Source organism: Rhinolophus hipposideros, assembly GCF_964194185.1.
Source record: "Rhinolophus hipposideros genome assembly, chromosome: X".
In the NCBI taxonomy this organism is placed as follows: domain Eukaryota; kingdom Metazoa; phylum Chordata; class Mammalia; order Chiroptera; family Rhinolophidae; genus Rhinolophus; species Rhinolophus hipposideros.
In genome coordinates, this window is record NC_138046.1 from 6,306,233 (window position 1) to 6,328,423 (window position 22,191).

Below are 22,191 nucleotides of genomic sequence, written 5' to 3' on the forward strand. Positions count from 1 at the left end.
ATAATAAAGTTATAACATATGCACACGCACACACAAAGAAAATCAACAAGGAAACAGCGGACTTAGGTGACACATTAGACCAGATGGATTTAATTGGTATTTTTAGAGCATTTCACACCAAAACAGCAGGATATACATTCTTTTCAAGTGCTCATGGGTCATTTTCCAGGACAGAACACATGTTAGGCTACAAAATAAGTCTCAGTAAATTTAAGATTGAAATCAGATCAAGCATCTTCTCCGCCACAATGGCATGAAACTGGAAGTTAATTATAAGAAAAACAATGAAAAACCCACAAACACATGGAGGCTAAATGACATGCTACAAATCGAATAGGTTAACAATGAGCTCAAGGAAGAAGTTGAAGCTACCTTGAGAGAAATAACAGTGAAAATACAAAAAACCCAAATCTATGGGACACAATGAAAGGATGTAGAGGGAAATTCATAGCAATAGAGGACTACCTCAAAACAACAACAACAACAATTTTATATAAACAATATAACCTTACACCTAAATGAACTAGAAAAAGAACAACAAATAAAGTCCATAGGGAGTAAAAGGAAAAAAAAAACACCCATGAAGATCAGATCTGAAATAAACAAAATAAAGTCTAAAAAATATACAAAAGATCAATGAAACCAAGGGCTGGTTCTTAGAAAATATTTTTTAAAAATTGATAAACCTTTAGCCACTCATCAAGAAAAAGAGAGACATGGCCCAAATAAATAAAATCAGAAATGAAAGAGGAGAAGTGACAACTGACACCACAGAAATACAAAGGATTCTAAGAAAATACTACAAACAGTTATATGCCATCAAACTGAACAAACAGCTTAAGAAACGGGTAAGTTCCTAGAAACATACAATCTTCTGAGAGTGAATCAAGATGAAATAGAAAATTTCAAGATACCGAGTACTACTATGGAAATCGAATCCATAATCAAAAAACACCCAACAAGAAATAAACAAAAACCACATACTAGAGAACACGATAAATGAAACTATTTACATAAAGTGCGAAAACAGAGAAATCTAGTCTATTAATTCAGATGTCAGGATAGTGGTTACCTGGGGTGGTCAAGGCAGAAATGACCTGGCATGTGGGTGCTGGTTACCTGTGTTTTTCCAATTTGTGACAATTCATCCAGCTGTATAATTACGCAGCTGCACATGTCTCCGTGTATTGGTTACATTTTTTCTTTTTTGTTTCCTTTTTTACTGAAGTACAATTTACTTGTGATAAAATGAAGAGTTCCTCTAAAAAGAAAACTCCCAACAGATAAATGAAGTCAGTAAAGAGTAGCAGAATACAAAACTAATGTTCACAAATTGTTTGCATTCCACATACCAATAACGAACTATCAGAAAGAGAAATTAAGAAAACTATCCCATTTATAATTGCATCAAAGTAAATAAATAAAACCCCTAAGAGCAAAGTTAACCAAAGAGGTAAAGATGTTCTTGGAAAATTGTAACAAACTGAAGATACAAATAAATGGAAGCATATATCGTGCTCACAGATAGGAAAAATTAACATCATTAATATGTCCATAATACCCAAAGCAATCTATAGATTCAATGCAATCCATATAAAATACCAATGGCATTTTTCATAGAACTAGAAGAACTTATCCTAAAATTCATAAAGAACCACAAAAGACACCAAATAGTCACAGCAATATTGAGAAAAAAGAACAAAGATGGTGTTACCACACTACCAGATATCAAACTATACTATAAGGCTATCATAATCAAAACAGCATGGTACTGGCATGAAAAAAGACACATAGATCAGTGGAATAGAATAGATTCCAGAAATAAACCCAGGCTTACAGGGTCATTTAATCTATGACAAAGAAGCCAATAATGTCTTTACTGAAGATATTCCTTCAATAAATAGTGTTGCAAAAACTGGACAGATCCATACAAAAAAATGAAACTAGAACTCCTGCTTAGACCATATACAAGAAAAAACAACTCAGAATGGATTAAAGACTTAAATCTAAGACCCAGAACCATAAAACTCCTTTAAGAAAACATAGGCAGTAAACTCTGTGACACTGTTCTTAGTAAGATTTTTTTCTGATCTGTCTCCTTGGGCAAGGGAAACAAAAGACAAAATAAAGAAATAGTACTACATCAAACTAAAAACTTTTTGCACAGCGAAGGAAACCATCAGCAAAATGAAAAGACAACGTCCCAAATGGGAGAAGATATTTGCCAATGATACTCCTGACGAGGGACTAATATCCAAAATTATAAAGAACTCATACAAATCAAGACCCCAAAACAAACAATGCAATAAAAAATGGGCAGAGGACCTGAACAGACATTTCTCCAAAGAGGACATACAAATAAATGGCCAATATGAAAAGATTATCAACTTCACTAATCATGAGAGAAATGCAAATTAAAACCACAATAAGATGTCACCTCAGACCTGTCAGACTGGCTATCATTGATACATCTAAACGCACGTGTTGACAAGGATGTGCAGAAAAGGGAATCCTCATGCAGTGCTGGTGGGATTGCAGATTGGTGCAGTCACTATGGAAATCAGCATGGAGGTATACCAAAATGCTGGAAATGGAACTACCTTATGACCCAGCAATTCCACTTCTGGGTATTTATCCGACGAAATCCAAAACACTAATTTGAAAAGATATATGCACCTCTAGGTTCACTGCAGTGCTATTCACAATAGCCAAGATATGGAAGCAACTTAAGTGCCCATCAACAGACAATACAATAAAGAAGAGGTGGTACACGTATACAAAGAAATACTACTCGGCCACAAAAAATGAAATCCAACTGTTTGCGACAAATTGGATGGAACTAGAAGGTGTTACACTAAGTTAAATAAGTCAAACTGAGAAAGACAAATAGCATGTAATATCACTTATTCGTGGAATCTAAAGAATAAAATAAAGGAACAATCACAACAGAAACAGACACATAGATTCAGAGAACAAACTGATGGTTACTAGACGGGATGGGGGTTAGGGAGGCTGGGTGAGAAAGGTGAAGGGATTAAGAAGTACAAATTGATAGTTACAAAGGAGTCGGAGATGTAAAGTACAGTATGGGGAATATAGTCATTAGTATTGTAAAAACTATGTATAGTGTCAGATGGGTACTAGACTTATGGGGGGATCACTTCATAAATTATATAAATGCCTTAGTGCTATGCTGTACACTTGAAACTAATATAATATTGAATGTCAATTATAATTTAAATAATAGTCATGGGAATATAAAGTACAGGACAGGGACTACTGTGTGTCCCCAAAAAGAAGATCTAGCCAATCAGCTCTAATGCATCTTTTGGGTCAAAAATTAATACATTTATTATATATTACATTATAACCCGGTCTTATAGTAAAACAAGACTGGGTCTTATGTTAATTTTTGCTCCAAAACATGCATTAAAGCTGATTGTCCAGCTAAATCTTATTTTGGGGGAAACACGGTATAGTCAACAACATTGTAATAACTATGTACAGTGTTAGATGGGTAACAGACTTACAGGGGTTATCACTTTGTTAAGCATATAAAGGACTAATCACTATCTTGTTTTGCACACTTGAAACTAATAAAAATATTGAATGTCAAGTGTAAAAAAAAACCCAGAAAATAAATAAATAGCGAAAAATAAAAATAACCCTTGGGAGATTGACCCTATTGCCACCTGCCACCACCCCCACCTTGGCCCTTTTTGAAACTAACATCACTAGGATATTGCCAGACACTATGAACTCCTTCTGAACCGCCCCTTGCTGTTGTTCGCCATGTAAGGCCAGGGACTGGCGGGCCATCTCTGCCTCCATGGGTGATGGGAAAGGCACTCTGAGGCAGCTGGTGAATATTCGGTTAAGGCACATCCCAGAGCGACTTTGCCTGCTTCGCCGCGGGCCACTCTCACCCGACTCAATCCCCTCACACCTGCTCCCCTCCTTCCTGCTCCCTCAGGCCATCTGCCCCCACCATCGCTCCTGGCCACCACTGGCCCATCCCCCCAGCCACTGCTGGCGTCTCCCGCCTTCACTCCGTACCCCAGGCTGACGCCCTCTTCCCCAGGCTGACGCCCTCTTCCCCGGCCCACTGCCTGCCCTGGGTCCGTCCCCTGGCCACCCGGCCACTCCTCAAATAGGATACTACTGTAGCTGTTGGCGTCCTGGCCCTCCGGCTGCAGGCCCAGCATCCCCTCTCCGCTCTGATGCGGCCTGTTCCCCGGGGCCTGGCACGGCGTTTCCGCCCGGGATTGGGGCCTGGAGTGCCTGTGCGGCCTGAGGAGCTCCACAGGCCGCGGCACCAGCCTCTCCCTCGTCGCCGCTACCGGCGCCCTCGTGGCCAGAAGGGCCATCTGGGCCACCAGAGTCACCCGGAGTGCCACGGCCTTCATCACCGCCAGCTGCCCCGCCTGGGCCTTGGTCTGGCACGGCGTTTCCGCCCGGGATTGGGGCCTGGAGTGCCTGTGCGGCCTGAGGAGCTCCACAGGCCGCGGCACCAGCCTCTCCCTCGTCGCCTCTACCGGCGCCCTCGTGGCCAGAAGGGCCATCTGGGCCACCAGAGTCACCAGGAGTGCCACGGCCTTCATCACCGCCAGCTGCACCGCCTGGGCCTTGGTCTGCGGCCTGCATAGTACCTCAGCCTCTACCTCGAAACTGCGAGCCCAGGCTCAACGGCTGAGGTAATGGGGCTCCTTCAGGAAGCTCCGCCCATAGCCGGTGACGTCACTCAGTGCGCCTGCGCAAACACGTCTTGCCACCACTCTAGAAAGATCGGTCTCGCGAGGCTGCTGGGCACGTGACTGTTCCCTGCAGAGCCTGCCCTGCGCCACGCTTGCTGCTGAACCATGACCCCTGTACCAATGCCAGCCTGGCCAGCCTCACATGTGACATGCTTGCTTAGTGCTGTTCCCTGTCATAGAGTTCTGGAAACGAGTCAGGAGTGTCTGGCGGAGGCCAGAACTGCCCCTCTTTGTGTACTCCAGAGATGGCCTGAATCTGCGTGGCCTGGGCATGACCCAGCCCTGGGGTTGGGGTGGGGGATTCCAGCAGGAGGCAGTGCCTGTGCTCGGAGCCCCCTACCCAGTCCCTGTGGGAGCCAGGATGGATGGGCCTTGCTCCTTCAGCACCATTTCTCGCTCCCGGCACGATTACTCTTTGGTGCCAGCCAGCCTGGGGGACAAGGGATGCTGCTGCCAGTACTGGGATGGCTGCCAGCCCTACCACCTGTCTAGGGCTTTCCCAGCTCCAGGTACACACACTGCGATGCCTCCAGTCAGCACGCTTGGACCTGGGCCACCCCAGGTGTCTGGAGTGACCCGCTGGTCACAAGGGCTGCAGGAGTGTGAGCACCACCCCAGGGACAGCTCCTAGTCGCTTTGTCCTCTGCTAGCACATCCCTCATGGGCTTTCCCTCCCCCAGAGCAGTCTTGTAGTTTTCACCGGGCCTGGAGGTGCCAGGGCCCTCAACTGGGACGGGACCCCGTGTCTGCTGGCCTGCTGAGTGCTGGTCTACTTCTTTGTCTGCAAGAGGGTCAAGTCAACAGGGAAGGTACAGCTGGAGACACGAGGGCTGGGGGTGGTGGCAGGGCTGGTGGGCAGCATTGCCTGGGGGTGGGGTCTCTTTATCCATGCTGCCTTTCTGCGCCCAAGTCGGGGGTGAGTAGATGCGGTGTTGTGTCCCAGGGATCTAGGGCTGCTCACCTGGCATGCTCAAGCTTGCCCACACCCTGCCTCCTGGGCTGGGCACAACGGCAGGGGTCTGAGGTGGGCACCAGCCAGGAAAGGGATCGGGGCTTCCCTCCCACCTGCCAGCTTAAGGCTGATGCAGTTTCCACATCTCAAGTCTTCCGTGTAGCGACTTTACTTACCCACCTTGGTCACTCCAATCCCGAGACAGCCGGGTGGACACCAGAAAGTCGTCCCCCACACCCTGTTATCAGCTAGATGGATGAGGTTGGGTGACGGGGTGGGGGCAGCAGGGACGTTCTTACTGTGCTAAAAGCCACTGCAAACATAGCAATAAAAACATGTCATTTTCCAAAGCTGGCTCCTGCTCCACCTCTGTTTGTCTGGGTGGGGGGGGAGGGAGATGGGACTGGAGGTTTTCAGGGAGGCCTCCCCACCTCGAGCTGCTTCCTGGGGCAAGTATTTGTTCTGAGGGTGTGTGCCCCCACGCTGTTCCAGGACCTGGAGAAAATAGAGCAGGGGAGGCAGCGGCAGAAAGCCTTTTCCCCATGGAGCTGACATACTTGGGGAGAAAGGACAACAGTATGGGAAAGAGGAACACGGAGCAGGGCAGGTGGGTGAAGGGATTCAAGAGAAAACACAGGAAAGAGTTGTTAGCAGGTCAAAGCCACTGATTTCAGGAAGGACTAGATGTGCATGATGAAGAAGTGTGCTGACAAGGGGGACCTCCAGGCTCTGGCATAACTGTCTCCTACTGACATGGGGCCATCAAGGGAAAAAGCAGTCTGAGCAGATGAAGAACTTTGACCTGCTGATGAGCTCTTTCCTGTGCTTTCTACATATCTCTAGAATCTTCGTGCTTACCATCATCTGCAGGGTGCCTATTCCCACTGAGCCTCTGGGCCCCTGTCCCCTTTCATGTGCTCTGACTTGGAGCTGCTCGGGTAGACACACCTGGACCCGATGCCAGCACTCCCCTCCAGCTCCTTGCCCATCCTCCTTTTCCTGCCTCCATCCAGCTGCTGCACAGCGTGGGCCTGGGAATGCAGGGGAGTTTGCACCCCTGGTTACAGCTCTCTGCCCATGCAGCCTAGTGTCACTGGGTAAATGCCTCTCTCTCCTATGTTTTGGAGGGACGACTCTGAGGTGGAAGTAACTGCTGAATGAATGAAATGGGAGTGGAAAAACGAACACTGGTGTATTCAGCTGTTGCTAACTATCTCAGTGACACATGGGCGGGAAGTGTGTGAAGGAATACATCTACGTCATGCTACATATTTGAATAGTATATGAATTATTCATAACGGGAAGGCATTTGTGTATCATACACACAATAAAATCAAAACAAAAATACTAGAAGAAAATTTAGATGAACTTTATTTGATTTTGGGATACAGAAAGACTTTTCTAAGCCTACTAACAATGGAATAATAATAACCAATGACACCCATTGAGTAAGTACCATGTTCTAGGCACTGTTCTAAATACTAAACATGAATGAACTCGTTTCATCCCGAAACACACCAACGTTTTCATCGTGATTATCTTTAGTAGTGAGATGATATTTATTTTGTTTTCCAAACTTATCCATATTTTTTCTCCTTTTTGACAATGAGCAGAGATTACATGTGTAAGCAGAAAATAATTATAAAAGTTTTTCAGCAGTTGTTTAGAAAACAACTTCTAATGAGTTCCCAAGCAAACTACATTGCTGAAGTTTTAATTATACTGTTCTATGCAGTGGAAGGAGATTTTCCCTTTGAAAGTGCTTCCAATTGGCACCGTTTCGTGATGCAATTAAAGGACTGTGATGAAGTCCCAGGAGTCTCCGAGCCTGGGGCCCAGGCTAACAACTGCGGGGCCAGTGTGGCGCAGCCCTGTGTGTCTTCACTTTGAGCTGCTTTCTAAATCCCACACATAATGCTCATCCTACAGGGAGAGTTATTCCTCTAGAGGGCACCTGACAGTTTGCTTCATCAGCATTTCATCAATATTGCACAAGAAAATATTTTGCCCTTGTACCCCTCCCAAGTATTCAAACATATGTTCACCTGTGCACATGGACACAGAAAGTCCATGCACACGCAGCTAGATTCTCAGGAGGCCCTTAGCACTCACAGCCTCTCCTCTCCACAACGCCGGCCCGAGCCTAAACACTCCTGGCTGCGGAGCAGTTAAGGCCTTTGCATTTCTGAACCAAAGAAGACTTGTTCAGAACATAGGAAATGTAGTTAAAAACACATTAGGCAAAATATGTAGTGACTAAGGCTAAGAGGTGACAGAGCCAGGAGTGTAATTTCAAGGAAGGTGATGGTTAAATCAACAAGGATCATTTTGCCAGTTGCCAGATACTTCTCTGGGCAGATACTTCTCTGTTGTCACCATCTTTTTCAGTGACTTTGTGGTTTTGGTACTGACCAAAGAGCAAATAGGGTTGGGCTCTAAGGACAATGATCCACATGGTTCCTGTTGCACAAGATGTGCTACTCTGGTGGCTCTGAGGGACTCTGCTGTGGAAGATGGGGTCATCCCCTAGGCATGACGAGGGAGGGGGGAGGAGCTGCAAATCAATGAAAGCAGACAAGGTTGGAAATAACTGATGCTCATGGTGGTTTTTGGGTGTCATTTAGGAATGCTTTGGGGGGTGAAACTATAAGGAAATATATTGTTGACCGAACATGAAGCCCAGAGGGACATGGTCATCGTGTTGGTTTAGTTGTCCAATGAGGGGCATCAAGGACCCAGGCTCCCCTCCTGGAACTTTTAACAGAATGTGGGTGTTCCTAGGTTTGGTGTTGGGACAGACCACTTTTTCCTGCAAATAGCTCCTAAGCATTGTGTTAAAAAAAAAAAAGTCATTTTTGTGCCTAATCCCCCAGGTTAATTCGGGAGCTCCTTGAGGCTAAGGAGTGTGTCTTATGCTTTTGTGTGTCCCCAGTGCTATGCCCAGCGCCTGGTATACGCAAGGAGCTCATTCGTTTGTTCATTCCGCTAAGTGCCATTGTTACTGGGAAAATGACGTTGAAACCCCGGCTCTTGTCTTCTTGAAGGAAAGACTTCAATCAAGAGACAGAAATGTGTGCAGCATGGACAGCAGAAGTTTATTAGTAAAAGAGAATACACTCTGAGACATGGAGTGGGCTGACCCAAGAGAGAGAGAGAAGCAGCCTCGCCTTACATTGCATGAAGGCTTGGATTTTTATGAGTGGAATTGCCTCCCCCATCTCCCTTCTCTTATCTCTCCTTCTTCCCCTGAGGTGCCTAGTCCTCTGGCGTTTAGTAATGCACTTCTGTGATTTAGGAGCTCGTGTAAACACATCCCCTTGGTTTTGTGGTTGAGGGGACTTACACATCCCTTTGGGGTATGTGAAAACCTGGAGTCTTGTTGGGCTAGTCAGGGATTGGTGACAAACAGGATGTGTTGATAAGCAGGATGTCTTCTTCTCTGAACAATGCAATCCTTTGATTTAGGGCATCGGTAAAACATCCGCCTCATTTTGGGGGATATGTAAACACATCCCTTTGGGGTATGTGAGAACCTGGAGTCCTGTTGGGCTATAAGATATTGGTGACAAACAGTATGTGTCCCCCTGCCCTTCTCTGACTTCTAACTACATATCTCTTTGATTTAGAGGTATGTGTAAACCTCGAGTCCTGCTGGGCAGCTGCCAGGGGTCTTGACCCAAGTAGGAGCTGCAGCAAGGGGCTTTCTAACCGGGGTTTTCTAACCGGGGCTAAATTTCGTCTCCTGCTCATTTCCATCTACCTGCCTATCCTACCACTATGATGGAGGAAAATGCAGGGATCCTTGGCACTTAGCCCAGCCTGTGGGGCGGAAGTGAGGTCAGCAAACACTTTCTTGAGATCATTACACCTGACCTGAACTCCTGAATCACAGAGGCTTCAGCTCAGCAGGATGTTGAAGGCTTTCACTCCATTAGCAAGTATTGTTGAAGATATGCCAAAGCTCTTGGGGGCTAACAGTTCAATTACTGCTTATTGAGTACCCATTATGCGTCAGGGGCTGGGGTGACAGAAATTAATCATAGTTCTTCAAGGAACATTCAAGGAGCCTCCAGGCCAGTCAAGGAGACGGACACATCATTTCAGTACTGGGTGATGAGTAAACACTTGGGCCACAGTGGAGAGGAATCTCCTCAAGCCCCGCAGGTTAGGTTGGAAGAGGGGCAGTCTGCACAGGCTGCCAGGAGCAAGTAGCCCTTTAACCAGTGGAAGGAGAAGGAGGAGTCACCTGGCCCAGAGCCCAGAAGTGGGGCAGACCATGAAATGCCTCAGGGAGAATGGTGAGTAGGATGGGGGAGGAGTAGGTCACAGGTCCCCGGTTGCTGTTGGTGTTGCTGTTGCTTTGGTTTGCACTGTTGGGTCACAAGTGATCTCTAGGTCCCTTTCTGGTGATGCAGGATTCGGTTTCTGGGCTGGCTCTGCCTTTCCACCCCTTTACTTTACCTACTTTAGACTTGGGAGCTCCTTGTATTTTCATCCCCATTAACTCTTAGGCCAGAGAAGTGGCTGCTTTCATGTTTTGTTTGGGTCATCTTATGCCCTTCTTCCTGTCAGTGTTCATGTCTCTGACAGTGTTCCAGATGGTGGATGTAATTGTCCATGAGGGGACAGCAAAACACCCCCGAACTACTGCATTTTGGACAGCCTTAGGAATCTTTCCATCTCTCTGGCCACAGAGAAGGGAGAGGTAAGGTTCAAGTGCTCACAAAACCATGGAGCAGCCCTCAGAGGGAAGAGTGGAGCCACAAGGATGCAGTGAGATGACCAGCTGGGTTCTTGTGAGGGGCCAGATTAGTCCTGATGGACCCCACTTTGCCCTTCACCTGGCATTGCACTGCCGCCCCATCTGGCAGTGGCTCTGCAGGAGTCTCCTGAGAGCACTCTTGACTTTCCTTGTTCCTGAGACTATACAGCATGGGGTAGAGCATGGGGGTCACATTGGTGTAGATTAAGGACACGATTTGGTCCTGCTTGACTTGGGGCAAATGTAAATAAATATTGCACAGCCGTCGTGCAGAAAGGACACCAGCAGGTGCCCGGCACAGGTGGAGAAGGCTTTGCTCCTGCCCTCAGCCGAGTGCATTCTGAGGATGACAGGGACAATGAATCCATAGGAGAACAGTATCAGCAAGAATGGGATCAACAGGATGAACATGCAGACCAGAAAGACGGCAATCTCACTGGCGTGCGTGTCTGAGCAGGCCGGGAATAGCACAGTAGGGATGTCACAGAAGAAATGATTGATCTCACGGGACTGACAACAGGGCAGGAGGAAGATTAGCGTGGTAAGAGTGAGTGAGAGCACAAAGCCACTGATGCATGCCAGAGCCAGCATCTGTGGACAGGAGGCCCTGGTGACAAAAAATGTGTAGCGCAAGGGGTTGCAGATGGCTACAAAGTGGTCATAGGCCATCACGTCTGGGAGGAAACACTCTGGCCCTCCCAGGGCAATGAAGAGGTGCATTTGCAAGGCACAGCCCAGGATCAGCATCCACTGGCTTGTTGGACAGGAACTGGCCAGCATGTTGGGGACAATGACCAATATATAGCAAATTTCAATGGTGAACAGATTTTGAAGGCGTCTGGAAGCAGAAGTCAACAATGGTGATGAGCACAATGGCTGTGTGTTGTGCTAGGGTGACAAGATGCATGATTAAAAAGAGTCCAAAAAACACAATTTGCAGTTTGGCCAGATCCCCAGAGCCCAAGATAATAAACTCAGAGTTTCAGGTGTACTTTCTGCGCAGTGTGGCCATCCTACATTCTCTGTAGAATGCCTGGGCTGGAAAAGGCGGTTTTTCTAGCAATTCTCCAAGTCATGGGAGACCCTGGAGCTCTTTCCTCAGACAGGAGTGTAGCCAGCTCTCCAGGACCTCCTTTGCCAGGCTTGGCCCTGGTCTTCATTCTATGAGCTTTTTGAATTCTGCCTTCTATGCACTGAGAATGGAGAACTGCTCACTGTGATGTCACTTTTGAGTTATTACAAAAATGAACCAACAAGAGGAATGTCTACACATGGAGTTGTTTTTCGTATACGCTGATGAGAGTCTTTCTGTCTATATTTTGAAGAGTTGTCTAAGGGTGGGGGTGGAGGGCTCAGCTTGATGTTACTAAATAGGTTTAAAGGAGACTGGACCTGCAGGGTCATTGACCTTATAGGGAGTTACTGTAGGATATCAGGTCTGGCGTGTTGATATTCAACACACTTTTGACTGTGCATTGGCTATCTTGTCCCACCTTTATCCACCATCCTCCTAAACTCCCAGGATTCTCGCAGTCAAAAGGCTGTGAACACAATGCCCAGAGAGAAAGAAGTGTAACCAGCACCAGTGGCTGTCTCTCCTGTTTCAGCCTCTCAGTTGCAGGGAGGCCCCAGCTTATGTGTCACCTCCTTCCAGACATCTGCCCTGATGCCTGGCCTGAGTTAGTTCCTCCCTTAGGTATCGACAGCACTCTGGGCCTCCCAAACCATATTACTGAGCACTGAGTCTTGTAATTCTTTGATTATTTCTCGGTCTACCCCAACAGCCCGTGAGCTCCATGATGGCAATAACAGTGTCTTATTTGACCTCTCAAAGACTGGTTGGCACATGTCAGAAGCCTCAATGAATGTTTGTTGAATAAATGCCTTTTGTTTATTTCTGCATTCTCTACAGTTAGTACAGCATCAGGAATTGAGTAGCTGTCTAACATACGAGGTCAGACAATTAAATTCGAGAACTCATCCTAGAAAAAGTACTACATACCTCATTGCTGAATATCACTATGGTCACCTTCGAAGTACTCCCCTTGGGAAGCTATACACTGATGCCAGTGCCTAGTCCACCCTTTAAAGCAATTTTGGAACTCATTTTCTGGAATGGCCATCACAGCTGTCATCACGTTACCCTTGATGTCCTGAATGTCATCAAAATGTCTTCCTTTCAATATTTCCTTTATCTTTGGGTAAAGAAAGAAGTCACTGGAGGCCAGATCAGGTGAGTAGGGAGGGTGTTCCAATAGTTATTTGTTTCCTGACTAAAAACTCCTTCACAGACAGTGCCATGTGAGCTGGTGCATTGTCGTGATGCAAGAGCCATGATTTGTTGCCGAAATATTCAGGTCGTCTCCCTTTTCATGCAGCCTTTTCAGCACTTCCAAATAGTAAACTTGGTTCACTGTTTGTCGAGTTGGTACAAATCCATAATGAATAATCCCTCTGATATAAAAAAGGTTAGCAACATCATTGCAACAAGTTCACGAACTTACGTGCCAGACATTGTATGTACTTGAATAAATGGTTGAGTAAGCAGGGAATCTTTGATGTATTGGGATGGCTGAGGTCATGATCATCCAGAGAGGGCGTAGAGTGAGAAGAACAAAGGGTACAGGGTGGGCCAAGTCACAGGGTGGGAGCAAACAGGAGAGAGTCAATGTGGGAATGAGGACTCTCAGGACAATGGGGGATGGAGTGCCTGGCAGGACAGGGGCTTTGGCTGGTCTGTGTCTAAAGTGTGGGAGCAAGGCAGCTTCCCGGACTTTGGGGACATGTTTGCTCATTTCTTGCCTTGACAGTACCCAGGTTACACGTAGGAAGCCTTGGGTTTAGCCTTCAATTTCTTCCTGTGCATCCCTCCCTTTCAGCAGAAGACAGAAGGTTCCTAAAGATTCCGGAGAGCTAACAAATCTAGAATCCACAGGAGTTAAGGGTCCCATGGAAGGGGAGATGTCACCTAAAGGACAGGAGCTCACTTAGGGACATACCATTTCTCCCAGGGCCACTAAGACTCAAAGCGGGTTCAGTGAAACCTGAAAAGCCATCCTGAGGATAGGTCTAGACGATCACTGTGATTCCAGTTTGTTGGCCACTTGCATGCTACATGGAGGATTGTTTTGGTTCTTATTGACTTGGGCACCTGGAGTCTTTGAGCTAGAGCGGTCCCTAGAGGCAACTTGCCCACTCTTCACTTCAGAGCAGATGGTCATGAAGTCTTCTTCCCCATCACCGGCCCTGCCCAGAAGTCACACAGCCCAGCCCAGCGGTCCTCCTCTGCCACCTGCCCACTCTCAGCCTCCCTGCAGCCCGTTCATCCCATGATAACTGTCTATGAGTGAGAGCGTGCTTTCTGGGTTCACATTTGCCTTCTGTGGACTTGCACCCTTTGCATTAGCTTTGCCACATCAAATCCCTTCCACTCTTTTCTCCCATGATAGAATGTGCTTTCTTTCATTTGGGTCCTAAACCTTGAAAATAAAAGTCACACATGATCCAAACACTTGAAAAGCAAGAAGTGAAAGTCAATGTGAAATTGTCTGCTCCTTCGATCCTCCCCACTCTCCCAGAGAGAACCATTCTTAGCTGTGAGGTTCAGTTCCTTCCCTGCTTGTCCTGTGCATAGAAATACACATACCTCACACATACTCACACACACATGCACACATGCACACATATGTACATATGCACATATACACACTGACACGACATACACAAAACCAAATATACACACTTACACACATGAATAGGCACACACAGTACACACATGCATGCATATATGAACACATACACATGCACACACATATACACACATTCATACACTCACATGTGTATGTACATAAACATTCACCACTCTCACATTAAGAAGCTTAAATGGGATCCTTGTGTACAAACTTACTGCCCTTAGTGTTTTCCCCTAAAAATATGTCTGGGGGAGGTTTTCAGTCAGTGCATATTGGTTTACTTCATTCTTTTTAACAGCTGCATTCTACAGCATGGATGCATTATAATGTAATCAACGACAATAATAAATACATCATAAAAAATGAAGTCTATATACAGAAGTGAAGAAAACAATCAAAACACATGATAATTTAATCAGTTTTCATTATTTTGGCATTGAGATGATTTTTATGTGTGTCTTATCACACTCCATGGTACAAAGTGCACCCTCTCATGGAACATAGGGCAGCTGCCCCTCTGGGAATATGGCTAGTGTGTCCTTCCTGCTCTTTTTTTATGGTGCCTTGAACAGCCCTGGACCTGGTGTTACCTGGGAGGGCAGATCGGTGCATGAAATGGAAATCCCAGAAGAAGCCTTGTCAGAGATTCTTCTGTTGCTGTCTGTTGTTGGTGAACAGCCCAAGAAGGAGGAACAGCTCATCTTTAGGAGAGCAGCGGTGGGGCCGAGTGGCCTGGACCTGGCAGCACAGCTTCTCAGAACCCAGAAGGCGTCTTTCCTGTGCGTCTGCACCACAGAGGGCAGCCTTCAGAAGTATTGCCTGGTGGCTATTGGGAAGAGAGTGCCCTTAGAGGAATTGCTACGTTCTGTCACTCACATTCAGCGGTGAAGGCAGGGCTCCAGAAGTCCTAGCGGGCAGGTCAGGAAGGAGGCCTTCCCTGTGGTCCACCCCACCGATCGGAGCACCTTCCCCAGGTAACAGAGCTCAAATCCAATTACTTACCTTTCTTTGCAAAAAATGCAGTGTAGGTCTTGACAATGTTCTTTAACTCAGATCTGTGGAAATTGAAGCCCCCGCTGTGCAGTCACCAGCATGTGAATAGGCCTTGGGCTGATTTTAGAAGCAGAAAAAGTACAGACTTGGCTGGATTCAATCAAGCGATCAAGCTGAGACTCTATGATTCTTCGTAATGACTGTGAGGGGGCCTGGTCAGGGCTATCAGAGCCTCCACTTTTAATCTGCAAAACGTGAGGTATCAAAGTAGCTTCACTGAATGAAGTAGGGAATCAGACTTACGGAACCTTGAGAATGCAACTGCTCAGCTGACCAAAATTCTGTCTAATACTTCCATCTCCCCAATTCTGGTCTAGGTGCAGCTCACAGTCTGCATCTTGGCAAAGTAGGACCCCAGTTATTCCTGGGATCCCCTGATGATGCTTTGCCTGCGTTCATAAAGCGACCCACACGTTGCAGCTAAGCTGGGCTGCCCACTGAAGGTTTTCCTTTTGTTCACCTCCATTGTCTACAGGGTTGCTCAGAAAAGCCTCCTTACCACCACTGGCCTTTTAACAATTACCAGCACCCGGGCCAAAGCCATTGCCATGTCTCAGAATCTTCCAGTCCTCAGAGGGCCGGCACAGTGCTGGGTTCTGGTTGGCAGCAGAAAAAAGGTCCTCTTTCCAGCATTTTGCTGTACCCTGAAACAGGAAACGGGACCCCCCCCCCAAACAGCCCTGTTTGTGCTTAGAATCCCACACAATCGTCTTGAATCATTCCAGTAGTTTCTACCTCTCATCCTGCCCCCAGAGGGGCTTCTAACAGGCTAAGGTGGGTGTGTGGGACTTTTCCAGCCTCTCTACCTTCCTTTTCCTCCTCTCTGGCCCATCTCTCCTCTTGGCCACAGTTTCTAACACAAAAGCCCTTCTGCTTTCTAATGGAGACAAAGGCCATGCAACAGGCTTTGGGGACATCTCCTCTATGTGAGCTTGTTCTGCAAGTGTGCAAAACAAAGTCACTGAGCTTTCCTGAAGGGAGCTGACTCAGCAGAAACCGACAGGAGTCCCAAAGAGAAACCTAGTCTAGAGGCAGAGGTCAAGGCTACAGCAGCTCTTTGGCAAGGCAAATGGCCCAGGGCCGAGAGTGCCTGCTCTTTTACCGGGGAGTGGAAATATTTACTTTTGTACCAGAATTACCTAGGAATGGGGCCCAAAGGGAGGAATGGAAATTAAGAGGTTTGAAAGATAAATATAGCACTTTGAAAGAAAGGCACCTCAAATGAGACCTAAGAAACCAGGACTGCCATCTTTGCAAATTCCTAGAGGTTCCAAAGCAGTCATAGCTCAGCTACCACGTCGCTCAGAATCGCCCAGGTTTTCTGTATCTCTCTGCGCCTAGATATCACAGGTTCTGGTAAGGTCTGGGCCAACATGCCACAGAGGTGTGGGCACATCATTCTGCTGGGCCTGCAGGGCCAGGGGGGGATATTTGTGTGCATCTTGTTAGCTATTTCCCCTTTAAAGGGGAAAATCCTGGGTAGGCTGGCATGGAAATAACCTAATTGCAGAGGCCCATTCCTGTGGATGGTGGCCCAGACCGACAGAGCTCTGGCTCCGCTAATCCCCCAGAACCTGAGACTTTGAGCAGAGGGGAGGTTGGAGAGAGTGATTTGGGACTTCAGTTTCTTTCCACTTTAACTCACGGACTGAAAGACTTTTCTTTTGGGCTTTCCTCTAATGTCTTTAAACTTCAACTTGCGTGGAGAATTTTGAACGTTATCGTCTCCCCAGAAAGTTCGTAATGGGTTTATAGTCGAGGTACCTCGTATGTTGGACTTCAATTATCAGTGTATCTTATGGTTGTCATTTGATCTTGTGGCAGAAGCTCTGATGAGATGTGTTGGGCAATGGTAGCTGGTAATAATTACGAGGAGAGTAGACTCAGGAGTGAACTTTTGGCTGTGGGTACACCATAGACTTAATAGTTAAGCCCAGTGGGTAAAGAGGTACAAAAATGTGTGAAATGTGAGGGGTGTGTGTTGGGGGGTAACTCATATCTCCCCTGGTTTCCTCGAGGAAGGTGGTGCTGCATGGAGATGCAGTGAAATACTTATTGCTGGGCAGCATCCATAGGCCCACATGTCTTCACTTAGTGGTTAATTCATCAAAGGTTCTGAGCGTGAAGAACTGGTCTCTTTCTTCTTCCCTTTCCACCCAGCTGGGAGGGAGGCAGCAATATTGGAGATAGGAGTCTGTGCTGCAGACCCCAAATTTTCTTCTAATGGCTTCTTCAAGTCTAGACTGTTGTGGGGTGGGGATGTAGGGAATTAGCAAGCCCATTCAACTCCTACAGCAAGCTGTATCCACCAACCAGTTTTACCAGTGTGAAAGCTGTGTTGCTTCCCCTTCTGTAGTATTCCTTAACTGGCTCAGAACTCTGGCAGGGGGGACATAGCTATTTATTGGCCCTTCTCTGCTTCTCCAAATTCTCAACTTAAGTGCTAATATTTGCATGTAAAGTTCTTAGAAATTGTGCTGTCAGGTATTCAGGAATGCTGTCCCAGAGTGAGCTACACACCGTCCTCCTTCTTCACCACATTGGCTATGGGCCTGACACCTGCCTGGGGACCATCAGGAAGCCACACCCTCTGCCCCTCCGTCTGGATACTAGGGCTCTTCTCCATGGAGTCACCTGCATGTATTCCATCGGGTCAATTGTTTTTTCCTCAACAGTCTCTTCATGTTTTGAAAAGGTTAGCTGCAGATGGATTGGTTCTCTTTATTTTCTTCCCTTGTATTTAGGTAACCACAAAGAATTCCATAGCTGGAATTACCTAAAAACGGACAAATATTTGAGGTCTAGGCCCACCGGCAGCCCCACATTTCTTCCTATTTCCTTCCCTCAGATGCTAAGACTCCACAGATCTTGGGGCTGGAAGTGGTTTGGTCTCAGCCAGTCCAGATATCGAAGTTTATGGGGACACCTTGTCACCTAGTTATTTTGTGGATATTTCCCTGGGTTATTGTCGTGCAGGGTCTCCGCTCCCGCTCCCCCCATAAGAACGCAGGACACGATAAGGCCAAAAAGGAACACCCACGGAGCCATAGATAGGGGAATCAAACCAATATATTCTCGCTGGCAGCTGGGCTGGAGACACAGGAAGCAGAATCTACATAATCTGCCTAATAGCAGTCCGCGCTTGCCAGCCACCATCTTCTTGCTAGCCCCCATTCTCTCTGCGAGCGTAGCCACAACCGTTATATTAGTGGCCAATGGCTCACGGGTTACAGCCGACGGCCAACTAGCCACAGCTGCTGGCCATCTGATCACAGTTGATAGCCATTTACTACCCGAGCCAGCACCTTTCTATGTGAGGCCGAGAGCCTGGAAACTGCTTTTTGGGGCTTTGTCCCCACAGTTATTTTTTTCTTTTTATTTGGGGAGGGGGGTTCTATCTTAGTTTCTTTCTCTGTCTCTCTTACCTTGGGAGGTGGGGGAGGGTTGGGAAGAGTCAGAAATGATGTAACTGCCACTGCTGCCACCTTTCCAGAGTCTGGAAGTTGTATTACTTCTGTATCAGAATAATTAAGAATAAAGATGTTTTAACTTTGATACAACAAAACAAAAACAATTAGAAAGTCTGGGCAAAATCGTTATTTGAGGCCATGGATCTAGGTACTCTCTCCAGAATTCTCCTGAAATGACAAATGAAATACATATTTTAGGGGGAGCAGTTCAGCAGAAAACAGCAACAGCTTCTTTCCAGAAACTCTGAGGAGCTGCTACCAGCTTTTTGTTTAGAGCAGTGCTTTTCAACCCTCTTTGGTGAAGGACCTTTCTTTTTCTCTTTTTGAAAAAAAAAATTTCCAATCTTTAATGGATCAATGATTTTGCAAAATACAATAAAATTAGTCAAGAAGTTAACTGAAGAAAATACATACCAAATACAAGCTTACTGTCATGCGGGGCAGCCTGCAGGGTCTCTGCTCCCGCTCCCCACGTAAGAACGCAGGACATGGTGAGGCCAAACAGGAACACCCACGGAGCCATAGGTAGGGGAGTCATACCACTATAGTCTCGCTGGTGGCTGGGTTGGAGACACAGGAAGCAGGAGTCACACGACCTGCAACTTGTCGTCCGCCTTCTGCCAACCAACCAACCCCACTTGCTAACTGCAATCCACGCTTGCTAGCCCAGCCACCATCTTCTTGCTAGCCCCCCATTTCCTGCTAGCGTAGCCACAGCAGTTATATTAGTGGCCAATGGCTCACTGGTTACAGCTGACGGCCAACTAGCCACAGCTGATGGCCATCCAATCACAGTTGATGGCCATTTACTACCTGAGCCAGCACATTTCCACGTGAGGGCGAGAGCCTGGAAACTGCACTCCTTGCTCTGTCCCCACACTTACATTTTATTATTATTGTTATTATTATTATTATTATTATTAGTAGTAGTAGTAGTAGTAGTAGTAGTAGTAGTATTAGGTTCGGCAGACATAAACTCTGTCTCCATATACCCTCAATTTCTGTACTTATCACAGGCCTGGAACAGTTTGCAGAGCATCGTCAAATTGAAAACAGTATTTATTTCTTAGGACTGCTGTAGGTTCCAGGTGGATATGAATTTGGGAGGACATTATTCAAGCCCCCGCATGGACCACCATCATTTTGTAAACCTCATTTTCAGTAGCTCTCATGCAGAGGGTACAAACAAGACTATTTTAAAGGCAGAGTCAGCCTGTAGCTCTCTGCATAGGAAAGCAGAGCTCCTTGGGGAATTGCACCCACTAACTGAGAAAGGCCAGGGCTGGAGGTGAGGTTGGGCTGTGTGATAGCTGGAGAAAGGAGACACACCTGCCCCACCACCCGGCACCTGTGGAAGCCTAGCCTTCTAAGAAGAAGTCTATCGGAGTCTTTATTTCCACCTGATACTGGCTGCATTTGACAATGCCAGAGAAAGGGCTGGGCACTTCCATGGAGTGACTTCCGGAGGGGAAATGTGCCCAACCTACCTACTGGTTGCCACACTAAGATAGTTAAAGAACCTCTGTGATGCGATTGTCTTGGGCTCCAGCCTCACCTCCCTCACAGTGGAGGAGAGACTATTCCATAACGAGATTGGTTCCTGCAGACTCCCTTTGGAGAGTTGTCTGATGGTAATCAGTGTTCATTCTGACATAAACCAGTGCCTGTCCCCTGTCTCCCACAAAACACTGGTTTTGGGAACAGGCCATTGTTCTGACCTGGTCAAGCATGCAAAGTAACTGCCCTACCTGGTCTGGTTCAGGTACTTATATCTGTGACTACACCCTCCCCCTTTACCCTACTTAATTTTTTGCCACCTGTCAAGTGGCGCAGGGACCCATTTTGTCTTGCAGGCATCCAAAATTGCATCTCATGTAAATTTCCTTTAATAAACTCAATTACCAGAGCGGAGTGGCCAACCTCTTTCTTTGGCCTTTCCCTGCCCTCTGCATATGGGGGTAGATTTTCAGTCCCTCAACCTTTCCTGGGTCTATGTGCCCTAACAACTGGCGGGCCTGCGAGGAGAGCAAAGAGCTGGGTCTTGGGAAAGAGACATCTGGGCAGGAAATCCTGAGCTGGCCATCTAATTCCTAGTGGGGAAGGGTGGCCTGTATGCTAGGTGCACATGGACCAGTGTGAGTACAGAGATGCCCCCAAAATGCGGGCTGGTCTCATTCATTTGTTTGAGGGACTACACATTGCACACTGTGGTAAGGAAGTAGAGTGCATGGCCACAGCTGTGGGGTGCCTCTTCTTTGGGGTAATTCAGCTCCCTCTATCCACCTTTTATCCCTGTGGATGTGCTTCACTCTTGCTTTTCTCTGACAACAAGTTTCCTCTGCATCTCCTATCTGAATGGTGGCAAACATGGCTACCAACAGCTCCCAAATTCACAGGTGACAGTTCCAGTGTGGGGTAACTTCAAAATCCTCCTGCTATAAAACAATCTCAGGATTCTCTGTCTCGAATCTCTACTAAGAGGTCAGAAGAGCCAGCCAATGACAGCGTGTCGTGCAGGGTCTCAGCTCCCGCTCCCCACATAAGAACGCAGGACACGGTGAGGTCAAACAGGAACACCCACGGAGCCATAGATAGGGGAATCAAACCAATATATTCCCGCTGGCGGCTGGGCTGGAGACACAGGAAGCAGGATCTACATAATCTGCCTAACAGCAGTCCACGCTTGCCAGCCACCATCTTCTTGCTAGCCCCTATTCTCTCTGCGAGCGTAGCCACAACCGTTATATTAGTGGCCAATGACTTACGGGTTACAGCTGACGGCCAACTAGCCACAGCTGCTGGCCATCTGATCACAGTTGATGGCCATTTACTACCCGAGCCAGCACCTTTCTATTGTGAGGCCGAGAGCCTGGAAACTTTTTGGGGGCTTTGTCCCCACACAGTGGTAGGAGGAGATGTTGGGAATATGGGTGTCGGCCAGCACACGTGAAGTGTCAGCTCACGTGAAAGACATCGATGTCAAAATGCGGCAGCCAATGAAGACCTTGCTTTTACCTGACTCCTCACTTCACCTTCCCCTGTGGTGTCATCTAGTGGTGAAAGCTGCCTCATTACCACCACACCCTCGTGCCAGCTCGCACCCCAAGGCCACCATAAGAAGAAATGGGAAGGGAGAGTTATGGCATGGAAAAACAGCCCAAGCGTAAGGAAATGACATACACAGGGTTGACCAGCCAGCATGTAATATCTTTCTTCCACTTACTCTTTCCACGCTTCCTCTGTAGAGCATGAACTCTCAATTCTGGATAGAGCATTTATGGAGCATTTCTCTGTGTCCACCTAGTGGCTACCCTGGGAATCTGGAATCAGGGGCAACATTCAGGCTTTGACTGAGTTAAGAGAGCAAAAGGTGCTAATATGGCCTCTAGATTGAAGGACTTTGTAATCCAGACCTGAGTGTCTATCTCCAGGAAAGGATTTCCAAACACGACAGATGCTGAGCACAGGTTTGAGAGAAATGCTAAAACACCTGCAGGTTCCCTGCAGC